This window comes from Heliconius melpomene, chromosome 14, assembly GCF_056956725.1.
Source record: "Heliconius melpomene rosina isolate 202511_hmr_F chromosome 14, ASM5695672v1, whole genome shotgun sequence".
NCBI lineage: Eukaryota > Metazoa > Arthropoda > Insecta > Lepidoptera > Nymphalidae > Heliconius > Heliconius melpomene.
The window spans coordinates 6842731-6857744 of NC_140402.1; the positions used below are offsets into that span (position 1 = coordinate 6842731).

At 35.5% G+C, this 15014-nt stretch overlaps 1 pseudogene; it reads right to left on the minus strand.

Moving 5' to 3' along the window:
* Nucleotides 1-4327: 4327 nt before the first annotated feature.
* On the minus strand, nt 4328-7462 carry LOC146532189 (uncharacterized; annotated as a pseudogene).
* Nucleotides 7463-15014: the final 7552 nt, after the last annotated feature.

Genomic DNA, 15014 nt, shown 5'->3' on the forward strand with positions numbered 1-15014 from the left:
TATACCAGAGCAAGGAAATTAACATATTAAATATTTTTTCCTTTGAGGGAGAATCAAACTCACAACCACGTTTACTGCAAACGCTTATGCCCCTGCGCCAGGACGGCCTCAAGTCAGCTTTTGGTCTATACATATATTCGTCACTATGAACTCTTAGACATTAGCCCCTAGTCTGTAGGTACTTACTTGTTCAGAATACTTTTAAAACTTTTAAATCAATTTTGTTTATTCAAGTATTTTTATTTCTCTTTAATTAGTAGCATAATTAATAAAAGATTAACTTTTCATATTTTTTTATCCTCATTTGCTTGGAGAAGCATTAAGAAACGCCTGTTTTTTTTAAACTTGTGAAAATATTTTAATCATTGGAAGCTTTTAACATTAAAATATATTTAGCATCTACTTAAGAAAAATCTTAGCAGCGCGCGTTACAAAAACACATTGTATTACAAGGAAGTACTTCTCAGAACCTAAGTCATTGATCTAATGTAAGTTTTTTTTCGCGTCATGCTGTATCCTGCACATAGCAGGCTAGGAGGCAGAGGGCACCTGGGAACCTAGTGTCAAGACTACGCACTAAATTCGGAAGGTATTGCGTGTTGATTGGCGGAGCTTAACGCCGCAATTTGCCCCGTTACCAGAACGAGAAAACAAAAATATCAAACATGCCCATCCATTAAATTAGACTCCCTTTTACCTATATTAAATAATATATATATCTCATTGTCTTTACCTAAATATTAATTGTTAAATAATATTTAAACTCTTTCAAGTTCAACGAAAATGGCCGTAGATTTTCTTTGTGCTTAGAAATTAGTTTAGTTTCGACCCCTTTTCACTTTTCTGGAATCTTTCTCAAACGGCTCCTCATTGTTTGTAAATGTTTAGCTATGCCGACTATTTTATATAAAAGCTGAATATTCCACACAGTATAATATTTATTTCTTGTTACTTAAGGTTAAGTTAATTTTCGATAGCATTGTTGCTGTAGGTACCTACTAAAACATTCCTTTTTTATGAAATAAATTATTTTTATTTTCTCGCTCTGGTGAGTTGAACACGGCGTTGAATACCGCCACTCAATACACAATACCTCCAGAAATCAGCGGAAGGAATCGACTGGAAGTGTCTTCAGGGGAACGGAGTGTCCTAACACTGGATTCTCAGGTTACCTCTGCCTTCCCGGCTATGTGCGGGATATTAGCATCTATTTTATTTTTAACATTTTTAAACAACACAACGATTATTATTATTAATGGAAGAGTTTTTTTTACACCTGGTGGAAGATTTCACCCAAGACTCTTCAGGCATGCGGCAGACGTTTCCGGCCCAGTTCCATTTCAGCATAACGGCTTTCGTACCCACGTCAGCGATTTTTGTGCGAGAGCGCAGTTGGGTGCTAAGAAAAGGAGAATCCGAGCTCTAAAAGGAGAATTGGCAGACCAAAACAGAGATGGCGAGACGAGCTGGACCATTAAAAGCCTCACTGGTGCTCAATAGCGCGAAATAAACCAAACTAGAATAAGTGGAGAGAGGCCTTTGCCCAACAATGGGATAGTTCAGGCTAGGGAAAAAATAAATAAATAATATAAACATAATAATATATATCTTCGACAACTAAAATATAAAGTGATATTACTCCTTGCTGAATACTGAATGAAACATCTCGTTCTTATTGTGAAGTTTCGTATAGCATCAACTGAAATTGATTTATTTATGCTCAAACTACCGCAACCATGGTCGCATGTAGTAAATATTAGAGTAAATATGTTTTATTTTCTTACCGTAAATATTTCTTTTAAATGGTTATTAAATAAATATAAAAGAAGAATAATATTCCTTTAAATAACTATAAAAGAAGAAATTTAGATCAAACCCTGTAACTTCCTAATTTTACTACCAAAAAAATATCCTCTAATAATAATCCGTATAAAAATTTATATAACTAACGAACTAAGTAGTCGTAGATTTTTATCGCATTTTAAAAGAAATTTTCCTCGAGAGAGAATTTTAAAACTGTTTTAGTCATTATCGACATACTCGTGCTTCACTGCATCTAAGAGGTGCCAAGGAGAGGAGGAGGAGAAGGAGGAGGAGGAAAGAGGGTCGAAAGTCATTTCAAATTCCTCTAGGTTATTCTGTCTTTTAGATTAACACCACTCAGGTTGAAATCGACAATTTTTATACCTTTTGATTTAAAATCCAAAATCTCTTGATTTTTTTAAAACAACAGATTTTGGATTTTCTTCCAAAAGATATAAGGGTTATTATTGTACGTCAAAATTTGTGATATTTACTTAGCGAGGATTGTCAAAAGTTGACACTTCAATACACACTGAAATGAGTTTTAGCGAGGTTTTACATTCGTATAATTTTTGAGCTTCTGTTGGTTTTTATATCGTAATATTTATTTGCAATATTGAATTTTAATAAGACATTTGTGGATTAATTATTGTACAAATAGTTGTTTCTATCTCTATCTTTACTATGTTACCAGAGCAAAGAGTTAAAAATATTAATCAAAAATAATCCTTTCCCCCGAGTGGGAATCGAGTCCACAACCATCGTGTTTACAGTCTTACCACTGCGCCTCGACGGAATTATTATTTTTAATTTTTTAATCTTTTAGATGTCTTTAAGAAGTCTACTCGTTATATTCTTGAAAACATAACAATATTAGTATTTCTATTTAGACATGATGGTACAAAAGCATATAAAAATAATTTTGAATTGATGACCTTAAAATAATTAATGTAAGAAAAAAAAAATTATAATAATATATTTATTATAAAAGTACTTAAAATATATATATCTATACTTATTTATGAAATTAAAATGATCTCCAAGATCAAGTACGCCGGCGGATGAACTTCCGCTGAATAAGAAACTTTCTTTTCGTTATCAAATATCGCGATATTAAAGCAGTTTCCTGCTCCAGTGTCGATATCTTATATTTCTATATTAGATATATTATATTATGTTACGTTACAATTATTTTTATTTAGTGTCAAGGCACTCCGTTTTTCTCGAGACATTGTGGTTTGATTAGCGGGGCTCAATGATCCACTATGTCTTTACAGAACAGGGTAATCACCCGATTGGGAATTGAACCCCATACATATCAATAAAACACTTGGTAAACAATGGGAACCTAATATTAACCCATTTTCCCTTAAATTAAAACATTTAATATTTAAATATGCAAATTGAGTTTTGGAAAAAATTTAAAATATCTTTGATTCTAGCCCAGCTACTGTCACCATAATAATTGAATCTAATCGCTCATCATTTCCAACAATTTACCCTATTTCTTTATATTCACTTTTGTAAATATTTTTCTCAGTAAATAAATCTTTGTATTTTATCTTATATTCTTATGTAAAGATAGAAAAGGCTTACACTAACATAAAATGAAATTTCAGCACTCTTGCGGCTTTTCTGTTTTACAAAGCCTTCTGTATTCTAGTGCCTCGGTGTATGTAAAAAATGAGATAAGATTTTTCTTTACTTTATTTTATAGACGATGTATGAGGGTATGTAATTATTTGTTTTAGCTTCATGCTGTATGATATTGCAGGGAAAGCAGAGAGTTAAGACACTCCGTTTCCCAGTTTTCAAGACATTGCGTCTTAAGTGTCGTAAATTAACGCCGCGATTTCTCTTGTTAACAAAGCTAGGCAACGGCACTAGTTCCCCTAGTGAGAATCGAACTCACAACAAAAAATACTACTTTTACTTATATTCATATAGTTTAATTTACTTCATTAATACAAAAATTCTCATGATTAATAATTAACCTATCCAGTCTTTCTCCACGTGTTAACACATTTAGCATTTTTGTGTGAAATATAAAGGTTTGAAATTCCTGTAAAAAATTTCTCTAACAATGAACTTTGTCTGTACGGGAAACTTGAATATTTTATTTATATTTCTCGGTCGACCTAGAAGCTAATTGGGTGGATATCTTTTTCTATTCCTTTTTTCTCTCGCGCTAACACATTCTGTTATTAATATTTATAAGACATTTTTCTGGGGCACAGTAAAGTTGCGTTATTTCTCATATTTATGAATTAAATCTTGCAGTTAATATGTTTTTTTTGTTATTTTTTTGGCACCACTGACTGACTGGATACAGTCCAGTACAGCAAGCTTAACTTAGTGTTAAGACACTCCGTTTCTCATTTTTCGCCGAAATGCCGAATTCGATACCAGAGCGAAGAAAATGGAAATATTCATTATCTTATTTCCTCAAGTGGGAATCGAACCTACAGCCTGTCACACTATGTTCAACTGCGCCACAACTAGGAAAAAAAATCTTTTTTATAATATTCAATCAATCAATCAAATCAGCCTTTTCGGGTCCACTGCTGGACATAGGCCTCTCCCAGGGTGCGCCAAAGTTCTCGATCCTCCGCCTTCCGCATCCAGTCAAAGCCAGCAACCTTCTTTAGGTCGTCGGTCCATCGAGCTGGAGGGCGCCCTACTCTACGTTTGCCTATCCGCGGTCTCCACTCAAGGACTCGTCTGCTCCAGCGGCCATCGGTCCTTCGACAGATGTGTCCAGCCCATTGCCATTTCAACGTACTAATTCTGCGAGCGATGTCGGTAACTCCGGTTCTTTTCCGGATAACCTCATTTCTGATTTTATCCTTCAAAGAGACTCCGAGCATAGCTCGCTCCATAGCACGTTGGGCGACTTGGAACTTGTGGACTAGACCGACTGTTAGTGTCCACGTTTCGGCACCGTAGGTCATTACTGGCAAAACGCACTGGTTAAAGACTTTTGTCTTTAGACATTGCGGAATAGACGACGAAAAGATGTGACGTAGCTTGCCAAACGCTGCCCAACCCAGCTGGATTCTTCGATCAGCCTCTTTCTCAAAGTTGTTTTTACCAAGCTGGATAGTTTGCCCTAGGTATATATACTCCCGAACAACTTCCAGAGGAGTGCCGTCCACGTATATCGGTCCCGATATGACATGCTCGTTGAACATGACTTTTGTCTTGCTCAAGTTCATACCGAGACCGACACGCCGCGAAGATCCATCTAGGCTCTGCAGCATCTCGGCTAGCTGTTCCAGCGACTCTGCTACGATTACAATATCGTCGGCGAATCTGAGGTGCGTGATGTACTCGCCGTTTACATTGACTCCAAAGCCAGTCCAATCCAGGGTTTTGAAGACATCTTCCAATGCGTTGTTGAATAGTTTCGGGGATATAACATCACCCTGCCTTACACCTCTGCGCAGTTGGATCGCCTTGGTTTTACTCTTCTGGATTTGGATAGTCAATGTAGCAGACGTGTACAAACTTCGCAGCACCTCGATGTACCTCCAATCGATATGGCATCGCTGCAGTGCGTCCAGAACCGCCCAGGTTTCGATAGAATCAAAGGCTTTTTCGTAGTCCACGAAAGCCAAACACAGCGGTCGATTGTATTCCTCAGTTTTTTGTACTATCTGCCGAACAGTATGGATGTGGTCTACGGTGCTGTAGCCTGATCGAAACCCGGCTTGCTCTGACGGCTGGAACTCGTCAAATCTGCTGGCGAGACGATTCGTCAGAACTCTGGAGAACAGCTTGTATACGTGGCTCAAGAGTGAGATCGGTCTATAGTTCTTCAAGAGAGTTCGGTCTCCCTTCTTGAAGAACAGTACCACGTCACTCTTGCTCCACGTTTCCGGGGTTTTACCATGATGGATAACGGAATTGAAGAGGCTTGTCAGCACTTTCAGGACTGGGGTGCCACCTGCTTTAAGGAGTTCTGTAGTAATTCCGTCATCGCCCGGAGCTTTGTTGTTTTTGAGCTGTTCCAAAGCCGTCCTAATCTCACCGAGGTCAATATCAGGGAGCTCTTCGGTGTAATGGCGCATTAAAGGAGCGCGCTGGTCACTAGCTGTGGGTTTGCTGGGTTTCCCTGATTTCGACGAGTACAATTGCTCGTAATAACGCTCAACTTCATCGAGTATCTCAAACATAGAGGTAACGATTCTACCATCCTCTTTTTTGAGTTTGGTGATATGAGGCCTTCCTAAATTGCGAGCGAAAACTTTCGATCCCCGATTCCGCATGATCGCATTTTTGATAGCGCGTGTATTTGAGCGACGGAGATCGCGACGCGTCAGCCTTCTGATGGATAGGTTTAAGGCATTCATATCTGCCAAAGACGGTGGTGGCAGTTCTCTTCGTTTTCTCATAAGCTCGAGTGTCTCAGCTGAGAGTTTCGAGGCGTTGACTCGTCGCTTTGGGGGGAAATATTTGGCTGAGACATTATGCAGCGTTTTGGCCAGATCATCGGTTCTTTGGTTAATGTTGCTAGTAGTTTCCAGTGCGTTGAATCGGTTTTGGAGTTCGGTCTGGAACGTTTCGGAACTATGTGTAACTTGAAACGCCGATGGTCGGAGAGTAGACTTTATCATTAGCGTTCTTTCAGCTTTTAGATCGATATTTAGTGTGCCTCGTACGAGTCGGTGATCGCTTCCGGTATTAAACCTATTGATCACTGAGACATCACTAAATATGTGCCGTTTATTCGCGATAATAAAGTCTATCTCGTTTTTTGTTACACAATCGGGACTTCGCCAGGTCCACCTCCTTTGGGGCTTCTTTTTAAAGAACGAGTTCATTAAAAAGAGCTCCTGGGACTCGAGGAAGTTTGCCAGCAATTGCCCCCTTTGGTTCCTATCGCCCAAACCGAAGGGTCCAATGTGTGATTCTCCACTTCTTTGTACTCCCATTTTAGCATTGAAATCTCCCATAACAACGCTGTAATGAGCCTTCGAGGTGTTGTTGAGGGCTTTAGCGATGTCTTCGTACATTGCTTCAACCTCATCGTCAGAGTATGTCGAAGTCGGCGCGTATACCTGTACAATTTTCAGGGCGTATCTGTTAGATAATTTAAGGACGAGGTATGCAACCCTGTTCGACACACTACTAATTTCTACAACATTGCTAATGAGAGATTTGTGGACCAAAAAACCGACTCCTCCTTGGGAAGCTTGCTCACCTTCGCGGAAGTAGAGCATGTGGCCTGACTCCAGGGTTATCGCGTCCTCCCCCTTTCTTCGGACTTCAGATAAGCCTAGAATATGCCACTTAATGTGACTTAACTCTACTTCTAGTTCAGCAAGATGTTCGTCCAGTCTCATCGAGCGTCCATTGTACGTTGCCAGATATAATCGTTTTAGGTAGCCTGCCGTAACCCGGGGATTCTTAGCACCCCCTGACCCTCCGATACCACAACCGCTACCGTAGTTGGGCCTAGCGGGTCTGCCGAGAACTGGGGGCCTGTTTTTACTAGAGGCACTCATGGGATGAAAATGCCCATACTCGCCGCGCTGGGCAGGCGTGTTGGCGAGCGCAGTTTTTTTTTTTTTGTGTAATAGAGGAGATGCTGCTGCCCATCCCTCTTAATTTGTCCCTTAGTCGCCTTTTACGACACCCACGGGAAGAAATGGGGAAAAGCTATTCTGGCCCGGCACTTCACGGGAGATACTTATTATTTTATAATATTACTATTAATAATTTTGAGCCAGCTTATTCCACATTCAGGAGAAATCTTCAAAGTCTTGAATAAGGTCAAACAAATGTGTTGTATCGTTAGGGTAAGGAACTACCTTCTAACGAGTCCCGGCAACTTGATATTCGCCTTTATATTTGAAGCTAGTTATAATGAAATTCTCTTGTATTTTTATTATGGCTTTCAGTTACTGTAAACTACAAATACACTATAAATTCTAATTATTTTCTTTTAATTATAAAACGTTTAATAGTAGTTTTAATGTTTTATTTACATTTTACCTTAGCGTATTCTAAGATAAAAGGCAAATAAAAGAAAAACAAGTGATGGATTTCATGATTTTCAAAGCTCTTTTCAACCGAGGCCATCGTGGCTAAACATCTCTAAGTCTTATTGTATTAGGGGTAGCGAGTTCGATTTCCAGTCGGGGAGAAAAATTATTTCCTCGCTCTATTAACAAGTCAAAACGCAACGTTGACTTTCACAACTCAATATGCAACGTATCCAAAATTACGAGGAAAATAAAATGCAATAACGCTACTGTCTTATTTTAATTTATTTTCCTCGTAATCCTGCTACTGCAGAAAGGGGGCAAGTGCGGGATTCAGCGTGAAGCTAGTAAAAGAATTGAAATCTATACTAATATAATAAAGCGGAAGAGTTTATTTGTTTGTTTGTTTGTTTGAACGCTAAGATCTCTGGATCTACTGGTCCGATTTAGTATGTTTTTGTTTTGTATGAAAGCTGCATTCTTCAGAAGTGCTATAGGATAAAACTACATTACACATATATACTAATAAATTAAAATATTTTGTAATTATAATATTACATTACATATATATAATATTACATTACACTAATGTACTAATAAATTAAAATATTTTCTAATTTGTCATGCAATTTATTCTGCCATGTTAATAACAACCGTCGTTGCTATGCAACGGTTTCCAAAGTTTCTTTGTTGTTTTAAGAAAACGTCACCCAAAATGAACTTATATTTTGATATTCATCCTTATAAAAATAAATATATTATATAATATTTAATTAATGTTCTTATAGTTCATTTTTTAATATATAACTGAATTTCTTTGTAATATATAACTGAATTTACCATACAAGTAACTGTATGGAACTTATAAGCTTTTAAGAAACCACCGGTGGTAAGCTTTGAAAGCACAAAGCAGCAATGTGTACGAATAAAACAAACACGAAGACAACAAACAATGGCGTTAAGCAATACACGAACGCTATCTCCAGTGCTTTCCAACCCAGTGGCACGATTCATTTAATTATAACACTTATTTACATAGACTTACAGTTCTAATTTGTATTGTTTAAGTTTATTATGTTTTCTTTTTAAGTTTAACAGAGATAGTAGAGCTGAAAGTAACATTTATATTTTAAGCTTTTTTATTCTTCACGCATACTGCTATACCTGGAATACAAAGGGGAAGGTGGAAGGAACCTGTTGTCAAAACAGTTCGTCCAGGATGTGAAACAGTCACGCACAAACACTAATTAAATATTCAACATCCATTAGCAAAAGAAACTATAATTTATATAGTTTTTTTTAATAACGACCTTACTATTATTAAAATCTACGTTGGACTATAAGCTGTAACTTTAAGCTTTAAAAGTTTTTCAAAGACAATCTCGCTTATGTCAGAAGTTATAGTTCAAACTGAGATTTACATAAAGTTTTTAACAGAAAAAGATTTTAATGTTACAATTTTTTTTTGCAATTCGTATTTCCGTAATTGCAACCTAGAGATATATTATTGTTATTAAGAGAGTTTTGACAATAGAAAATGTGTCTTTTATGGTGTTTTGATTTCGAAACACTATGAAACATGTTCTAATGCTAGCAATAAAAGAGAAAATTTCAAGAGAGACAGAGTTAGAATAAAAAAACAACTGTCAGCGATGTCCAGTATAGCTGTTTGTGGACTTTTCTACAAACGTTACACTTTTGTGAAAGCGAAGCGAATTCTGTAAAAGGAGGAGGTTATCAATTCAATAATATTTTTTTAGTTTGTTACCTCATAACTTATACTGGGTGAACCGATTTTGATGATTCTTTTTTTACTTATTTAGAAATATTTTTTAGAAAACTTTATTTTTTTATTAGAAAGGAAACGCTTTAAGGGAAGTTTGATGAGAGTTTGTTTAGGTTCTGATTATGGTTATTATAAATTCTTAAATAAACATAGTGTTAAGATATTTCGTTTTCTCTTTCAAAGTAATTTACCTTAAAGAAGGGAAAAGAAAACAATTCATTCCCCAAAATGAGGAACGAATTCTCTACCACTGTGTCTGTTCCAGAATACCCTTAGATTTATTAGATATATTATAAAATAATGCATTTACAATATATTTATTTTGATATTCTCCTTCCATGATAAAATAGATTGATTTACTCAACTGAAGAAATTGAACAGGTCCATTAAAACTACCTATTACTATTACAAAAATGGCTTTACAGTAAAAAGGTTACGTCTTTTCGTATTCATAAAATCCGACTTCCTTTGTCAACACTGTTATTCTTTCACTATAAAAGTTTCTGGAAAAACTTACGTTCCATTATTCTTATTGTTTGTTCATATTAAATTATTTATTTCTGTATAACGTACTCGTATGTGCTGCAGAAAAATATAGCATTATTTCTTTTTATGTTGTTTTCTACTATAGAACCAAGGGGTTGTTCTTTTTTCTGTTTTTTTCTGTCATCCTATTAAAGGAGTTAGGAGTTAGGACTAGGTTTCGTGTTACGGGATACCCGCATACGCTGTGTGAAGATAACATAAATAATTGCCCTACTTGTACTTTTATTATCATAATTTTTAAATTTGCTTATTACTATTTTCCATAATGAAAATCTTTTATATAAAATGTGTTAAATTCCAAATTCAAAAGCGGAAACATATTAAACATACTCAAGACCGAGAACGAGTCTTCGTAACGTTGAGAGTGTAAAAGCCATTTCATTGTGGTCTTTACCGAACTACGGTATTTCTTACCTTTTCAAGAGTGGTAAAGTATTTTAATTTGTTATTGTTCTCAGCAAAAATAAAAATCAACTTCACGCTGTATCCCGCACGCAGCGGTTTAGGTAGAGGAAATCTAGTGTTAAGACACTCCGTCCCCCACTTTCTCCGAATTCTGGAGGGGCAGAACTCAACGCCGCGCTTTGCCTCGACACCAGAGCGAAGAAATGGAAATATAAACGTAAATAAATATTGGCACAAGCGTGTGATTGTAACGACAAGTTGTAGGTTCGATTTCCACTCGAGAAAGTGAAATATTTAATATTTTCATTTCTTCAATCGGGTTTCTTCCCTCTGGACTGAACAAATATAATAAAAGGAAAATAACAATGAATCATTGTAAAAAAGAAAAAAAAGGAATATATAAAAAAACATACTACAAAATTAAATAACGTCAAATTATTAACTCAGTAAGAAACGGCGAAAGGAATCTATAGAGAAGGAAACAAATGAAAAGATCCAAGTTCCAACATCCCTTATTACAACTCGAAGTGGCTCCATTATAGAGCTGAATTCACTTAAGGCGATTCCTTTATCTGTCCGGTGGAAATGAGAAAGATTGTGAGCCATTGGTGGAACTGGTGGAGATTTTTCCAGTTTATTTTGGTAATAATTTCATTTGTTTATACAATATTAGACATTGTGTGTGGTAGAGTTATTTGGGAGCAGTTTGTTTAATTTCTGATTTTATTATTGGAACACTTAACACTTAACACTAGAAGTGCCGAAGATTGACACCCCCCCTAGAACCGCCGTCGTGACAAATTTGTCCCATTCTACTTATTATATTAATTGTTGGAATAAGACAAGAAAATTATTATTTAAAATAATTTGTAAAATATACCGACCACGTTTATTAATCAATTTAAAATCAATTCTTATTCTTTAACAAACATAAAAGTAGCAAAAAGTAAACACAAAGTAAAAATCAAATATTTCAAATACGTTATAAGATCGTGACAACTTATTGATAAGCTCTTATAAAACTATAAGTTATTGAAATTAGTTCATATTATCATTAGACCAAATAATGCATTAATAATAATATTCTTCATTAGTGCATTTATTACAGACATTTTTTTTTGTATATGTGGCACCTGCTTCACAGAAGATTTATAATTTTACTAGTATATAATTTTTACCAGAATTCGGCGGAAAATGCCAGCAGAGTACTTAACACTAGGTTCCCAGGTTTCCTCTACCTACCCTACCCATGACCATATTTGGTCTCGAGCGTTTTTCAGAAATTCAAGCTTAGGTTAGCCAGAGTCCGTTTCTGATACCCCACTTGAACTAGCGGCAAAATTTGGTAAGGAAACCAATTTAGCCCCACTTTTTAGGCTATTATTTTTTAAGATTTAAACACAAAAGTATAGCTTTCAGATTTTTTCTTGATCTGGTACTACCTGTAGATGGCAAATTTTATTATTCTAGGTTAACCAGGAGTACCTTATTATTTATTATTAAAATTATTTTCCTTTAAAGTGTCGAAATACACGTTTTTTACGATATAAATGGTCGTATCTTTTTTAAGTACGATTTTTTCAGGAAGATTTTGGTTTATTTATATACTTATATGTTTATCAACTCGAAATCTCCAAAAATTCCTGAGATAAAGGCACAGACAGACGGATGGATAACAAAGTGATCTTATAAGGATTCGTTTTTTCCTTAAAATGTACGGAACCCTAAAAATAGAGGGAATTGACTGCTAAGCCTAGTGTTCTATTTTTATCTCCGCTTTCGCGTCGCCCCTTCCCCTCCCCGTCGTTCCCGAGGCATGAAAATATATCAAATTATACCCTCAAGCAGTGAAATAATATTGACGGGACAAAAATGACCCAGCGGCAGTTCTAGGTAAATCATATTTTTTTTCGAAAAGTATGACAGTTATAAAATTAATTATATTTTAAATAAGATAAATGTATAAAATTACACAATCTCAAAAAGTTTCATCAATATAAATTAACAAATAAAAAAGTTACATACAATCTAACTTGCGTATGGGACAAAAATGGAACGGAGGCGGTTCTAGTGTTAAGAGAAGCGTAGTAACAGAAAAATTGTATTTTTTATTTTTGTTGCGCAAGGTAGGCAGAGGAAACTTAAGAATCTACTGTTAAGACACTCCGTTAACATTAAGACACTTTCATTTCTCACTTTCCATCGAATGTCCAAGGCATTGCGTGTTGAGTGGCTGAACTTTTCCACGTTACCAGAGCAAGTAAATGAAAAAAAATGAATATTTAATTATACTCGAATTGATACCTAACCTACCGTCTGTTGCGTACCCAGTCGCACCTTTAAGCACTTGCGAAAATAGAATATATTATCCAGATTTGATCTGAACTGTTTCCCGACAAGTATAACCTGGCCCTCTTTAAAGAACGAGTGAAAAGGCCTAGGCAAGCATGCTCCACCTTCGTTCGCACCGTCACTTACCACCAGGTGAGATAGCGGACAAATGCTTGCCTATCTACTATAAAAATATATATATATATAAAGATTAATTCATAAATTAATTAATTACTATCTGATCTTATTCCTATGAAGCTATACAGTACAATTAGGTTTTCATAAAAGGGGATGATCTTATATTCGATATCAAAGATACTAATATATGAGATTATAATAAATTACTTCTATTATGGGGTACTATTAGCCTCATTACCAAAGAAAATATCATAAGAAAAATATATTTTACTATATAATTGTTATATTATATATTACGATATATTTTGATTAAATATTTAAGATTTCTTCGCTCTAGTGTTGAGGCAAAGCGCGGCGTTCAGTTCTGCCACTCAACAGGCAATGCCTCCAAAATTTGGCAGAAATGTGGAAACAGATTGTCTAGGTTCCCTCTGCCTACCCTGCTGTGTGCGGGATAATGCCTGAAGCAGATTTTTTTTCTATTCTCTGTAACTGCAATGTCTATATCATAAGAAAACCTCTCCTCTCCTCCAAAACCCCCATATTACGACCATTTCCAGAAAACCGTGTTATTTTCCTGTTATTATTCAGTGGTAAATCCGTAACAAGCCGTTACTGATACTGGCAAATAGCTCTTTGATATTTGATTGATACTCCGTCGTTTGATTTAGCTATCTTTTGTAGCTTTGCCAATGACGAATGTATGAATCATGCGATAATAATGACTTATTCAATGAAAATGTGTATATTTGTATAGGAATTTAAATAAAATAGGTTTATTTTTACAATGCATTCTTTTTATTATTATTATTTTATTGTTTTTTATAATCAATATTAATAGTAAAATAATTCTGTTATAAACAGAAAAGAATGAATAAAACCTATTCACGTTTTATTAATTTCATTCATTCATTTCAGTTTTTAGTTCATTCGTAATACAAACATTCAAATTACACAAACATATACCAAAGTTATAAACTATCAAAATACAATTCGTATAATTGTGCCTATTCAAATTAATTGATAAACTGTTTGTTAAATTAATAGTTCCTGTTGTAATAAAATATATTTTAACGAAACATAATCATATCATAATTATTAATTATAATATAAACATTTTAACATTATAGCAGAGTCGGCAGAGGGAACCTAGTGTTAAACTAAACGCCACGCTCTGCCTCAATGGATATTTCAACATTTTGACCTCAGGCCTAGTAAACCAGCCGGGCAAACCAACACGGCAAAGTTTATACAAAATCTATTACAAATTATGCAAAAAGAACTCCGAATAACATTCGTATCACTAACAGCCATTACATAACTACTGTGCTATAAGAACCATCTATTTTTCCACGTTTCACGAAGCTTTGAACATTTTACAATATTCCATTGTATGTCGATGCGTGGGAGCGGAAGTGGACTAACATTATCTGTTTGCACTTCATTTATTTTACTACCGATGACAGCACGCTTTTACGTGTTGACCTAACACCGTGCTGTGTCATAGATCAGATTGATGTTCTATATAGATTCTTTTTTAAGTTACGGAACCCTAAAGACAAAAAAAAATGGAATTGAATTTATCAGGATATACGAGGTAAACACGGATAAGTATTTATGGGTTAAAAATGTCACCTGAGTAGAATTTGAATTCGTTACCACAGTTCTTTCAGTCATTTATTTACATTATACTAATATTATTTTATGTTACGCTAATAAGCGAAGAAGAGCTGAAGAAGACCCCCCCGGTCTTCAAAGATCGAGTGAATAGGTATCTTCTAGGCAAGCGTGCACCATCCTAGATCGCATCAACGCTCACCATACTTGATGCGGTCAACGCAAGCCTATTCCATATAAAAAAAAAGATCGGACTCAGTGGCGTGCCATTGCAGAGGCCTATGTCCAGCAGTGGACGAGGACAGGCTGATGATGATGATGATGATGACGCTAATAAAAACAAGTGGTTTTTCCATACATTTACAAAACACAAACATTGCAAAGACAGACGCGAGGCGTTG